The sequence below is a fragment of the Cyprinodon variegatus genome, unplaced genomic scaffold (assembly GCF_000732505.1).
Source record: "Cyprinodon variegatus isolate N-32 unplaced genomic scaffold, C_variegatus-1.0 Scaffold181, whole genome shotgun sequence".
Classification (NCBI taxonomy): Eukaryota; Metazoa; Chordata; class Actinopteri; order Cyprinodontiformes; family Cyprinodontidae; genus Cyprinodon; species Cyprinodon variegatus.
In genome coordinates this window covers 1,197,224-1,201,977 of record NW_015150634.1, presented here as the reverse complement: position 1 = coordinate 1,201,977, position 4,754 = coordinate 1,197,224, and positions in this window count along the sequence as shown.

Below are 4,754 nucleotides of genomic sequence, written 5' to 3'. Positions count from 1 at the left end.
TTCATTTTGCAATATAACCATAGAATATTTATAACAGTCTGGAGATACACTGAAAAAGGGACCTTTTGGTCCTGTAAATATTACCTAGTTTTTTAAGTAAACTTTACTGCAAAGTGCTCTTAAGTGTCTTTAGTTCAGGATCTTTCTGCATGGAGTACTCTGGCTTCCTCTCAGAGTCTAAAAAATGACTGATACTTTAATTGGCTTCTCTAGAATAAACCATAGACTGCTGTTGTTAGGCTTTGGCCCACCCATGACTCTGAGAAGCGTGAAAAGATGGATGGACACATTTTTACATCTTTGTCTTAATCAGCAAATATGCAGTTACTGGCTGAATCTGACCAGAATTTTTTTTTATTTCACTGAGTTCTATTGAATGAATTGTATATAATGAAAATTAAAAATAGCGAAATTAGTAATTAGAAATTGACTTAATTATTAATTAAAAATAAAGCAAAGAAAAATCATTACTTTCGCCTTAAGTTTTAGGATTGAATAAAACATTAGTGGTGTAAAATTTACTAACAAAAGAAAAGCACATCTTTAGTTAAGCTGGACAAGTTCAGTTTAGGCAACTGTACTTGAAGTTTTCTAGAGGAAATTTTGCCTCTCATCTAAGAGGTTCCGCAGTTCTAATTAGTGGTGGGGAGCACTGAGATTAATATACTGTAGGTATAACAAAGAACCAGGGTGAACAAAAGATGGCACTGATCCCTCCTATTGGATTGGCCATGAAGGTCAGCTGTGGGGTGTTAATGGTCATTAGGGGGTTTCAGTCTCATGCCTCATTAAAGTGTGAGTCAGTGGTGAATCTTCTGGATATATTTCCTAAAAGTGCTTTTTAAGTAGGTAAAAGGTTATGTCTAAGACCACTTCCTCTGTTGAGAGATGGTTTTTCCAGGTTAACAAAGAGGGCTTCCTTAACCCCTCTCTCAAACCATCTTTCTTCCTTGCCAAGAATGTGGACATTGTTGTCCTCAAACAAGTGTCCTTCATCCTTCAGGTGTTAGAGAACAGCTGAGTGCTGTCCTGAGGAGTTGGCCCTCCTGTGTTGAGCCATGCACTTTTGTAGCGGTTGCTTGGTATTTTCAATGTACAGGTCTTTGCACTCCTCACTACACTGAAAGGCATAAACCAGGTCGTTGGTCTTGTCTCTGGGTGTCTTATCTTTGGCGTGAACCAGTTTTTGTCTCAGGGTGTTGCCAGGTTTGAAGTGCACAGGGATCCAGTGCTGGTTGAAATCCTCCTTTTTCAGAGACTCCAGCAACATATGGAATGATGATGTACCTTCTTCTTTTTTCTTCCCTTTCAGCAGAACTCTTCTCGTTGGTTTTTTAAAAAGCCCATGTGGGATAACCACAGTTACAGATTGTTAAACCTACAGTTTATTAATCTCAGTGCTCCCCACCGCTACTGTAGTTATAACTGAAGAAGCCTCTTCTGTCTTCTAAAAAACTTCACGTCCAGTTGCCTAAACTGAACTTGTCAAGCTTGACCATGACCTGGATGACTGAGAAACTTCACAGATATGTTACATCTTTATTTGTTTGGAGAAATTATTGGTAAAATCTAATTTAGTTTGTGAAATATTTTCTTCTTACTAAGCAAACTTCTATTTTATTAACATTTACAAAGAATTTCTGTGGAAAAAGTTACCTAGTTTTCTGAGTAAATAGTGCTCCAATTTTTTTCAGTGTATCTGACCATTGATGTCCAACAAGGCAGAGACCCAAGGCATGGCCAAGAACATGCTGAGGGACTTGGGTTGTGTTCAGTCCTTCGAAGGCCATGAAAATAAGGAGGTTGGAAGAGTTTGGCTATAGAATCTAGCCTTATTCTACTATCACCGCCCCTCACTCAGTTTACGCTCTGTAGCCTAGCAGCCATGACAGTTGATGCACAAAGGCTGGATGCTGAAGAACTTACTACTGTTCTGTATGCTAATGACATCTTTGAGCAGCCTCAGCAGCATACTGTCGTCATAGATATTAGTTTCATTGTAGTCCCCACACTGCACAGATATATTGGAATCTGTGCTTAAAATGTCAGAAAAACCCATTTGCCCGCCCACCTGTCTGACCAGGCAGGTGGGCGGTTTCAGTCGCTCCATACCTGGTTTGGTAGTCATTCCAAATTAGACAGCATAAAACCTCACACCTCAACAATCCCAGGGATAATCGGAAACTCCTACCTCCAGATAAGGACTTTTTTTCTGGACATGTGGATAATATCTTTCTGCTGAAATAAAGTAATTTTTTCCATAAACAACTTTACAACTAAAGAAAATCTGAAGGACACATTTCTGACAAACATCTCTGTAATTTAAAAGCTGTATGACAGTCTATAACAGTGTTAGGGAAGTTTCTTCCTAAATGTAATATATTTCATGTTACAAGTTACCTTTGTTAGAAAGTAAAAGTTTCTTTACAATATGACTATCTTTGTAAAATAATGAGTTACTGATTACTTTTTAGTTACTTTCGCCAGTTAGGACAAGGCATTACAAAATAGGGTGTGCACTATTTTTTTTCATAAATAGCTGAATCACAAAAATATAATGATATAGTTCTTCTGCATGGAGTTTGCATGTTCTCCCTGTGCTTGCTTGGGTTCTCTCCGGGTACCCCGGCTTCCTCCCACAGTCCAAAAACATGACTGTTAGTTTAATTGGTTTGTATGAATTCTCCTTAGGTGTGAGTGTGTGCATGAAAGATTGTTTGTATTGTTTGTCTCTGTGTTGCCCTTGGACAGACTGGCGACCTGTCCAGGGTGTACCCCGCCTCTCACACGTAGACAGCTGGAGATAGGCACCCCAGCAGGGATAAAGCGTGACAGAAATGGAAGGATGGATGGATAAGTAATACAAATCTTAACACAACACAACACTTTATTTTGGCAACTACTTGAAAAAGAGTAAAACACATTTTAAAATCATATATACTTGTATATAAATTCAGACATCAAGGGGTTTAATGACCTTTTGTGGAAGCATGTTTATACTTTTACAAAACTACTATATCTACATTTAAAAGGGGTCATAGAATGCAACACAGAGTTTCCATTGTCATAGATGAATAACGATAGTTCAGTGGGTGACATGGACGTACAGAGAAGTTCAAATCCCATCGACACCTCCTTTATCTGCAAATCTCACAATTCTATACTTCCACCATAAAACGGGCGAATTCAGACGAAACACAGAGTTGACGTAAACTCGGGAATGTTGCCTTATTTGGTATTGGCCTGGACTTTTGTCATGCCCAGGGGGGCGGGCATGAAGTGTCGACTGCTGGGTCGCTGACTGGACCGGACCTCAGCAGAGAGCCATGAGTCGCCCGTCTTCCGCCGGAGGAGGAGGTGGGGGCTTGTGCACAGGCTACCGTCACTGGGTCAGGTTTGGTTGCTGCTTCCCCCGCTGGCTTCTGCCCCTGTCCACTGGGGTTCCAGGACAAGTCCCGGAGCTCACAGCTCAATTATACTGCACTGTAATCGACCAAAAACCCGGAAGATTTTGAAATTCCCCCCAAGAATTTTTGGGTATGAAAAGCAGGACTTGTCCAGGAAAAAGAGGTCATCTGGTCACCCTACCATATTAACAATTTCAATGTTTCAGTGAGTGAGTGCTTGTTGCTATGATGCATCTTTGCTCAGCAGCTTCGCTCGTTGTAAACCAACCAATCAGATGGTAAAAATGGTAAATGGTATGTACTTATATAGCGCCTTTATTTAAGTCAGGAGACTTGACCAAAGCACTTTACACTACATTCACCCATTCACGCACACACTCACACACTGATGGTGGCAAGCTACATTGTAGCCACAGCTGCGCTGGGGCTCACTGAAAGAAGCGGGGCTGCCGTACACTGGCGCCACCGGGCCCTCTGACCACCATCAGTAGACAATGCAGGTGAAGTGTCTTGCCCAAGGACAAAACGACACTGAAAGTCGGAGTCAGGGCTTGAACCGTCAACCCTTCGATATCAGGGTAAATTCCTACATCCCACGCCACTGTCGCCCTGTCGTCGCGACGTAGGCCATCGCCCCGCGCTTCCGAACGGCGCACAGCTTATTTAAATATTCATGATCATACCAAAAAAGGAAGAAAACCTGTCATTTCATTCTAAGGGCTTTTAATAAGGCTTGCATTAGGGCTCATAGAACAGCAAATATGCAATTTTCAGCCCAACCAATGATACAAACTCTATACAGAGACCTTAGTGACCAGCACCAAATATCCTATATGAGCATTCTATACCTCTTTAAAACATTTCCATGAATAAAAACTCAATAACCATAAATACTATAACCAAAATATATAAATAGCATCAAATCACAGGTTTTATACTTTTTTTTACACAAGTAAAAACATGCCCAAATATTTATCGATATTTCTTACAGTTGATTCTGCTTATACAGTGCTAGTTTTTGATTATGCACATTCTAAAAGAAATAGGATATTAGAAATAAGATTTAATAAGATAAAATAAGAATTTAAGTATTACTCTTATCTTGTTTATTCATACCAAAAATGTGTTTGTGATAATTGTGACTAACAGCTAACAGGCTTTAACGGTTAAAGGGTTGTCAAGATGCCAATATTTTGGTATCTGTACCGATATCTGCCATATGCTTTAATATTTCCATCAAATAAAAGAACATAAAAAATATGATAATTGACTTTATTTTAATAATAAAAAATCTTTAAACAATAACATATCAATTTGTAAATTCTACACACATACAATGAAAAAAAA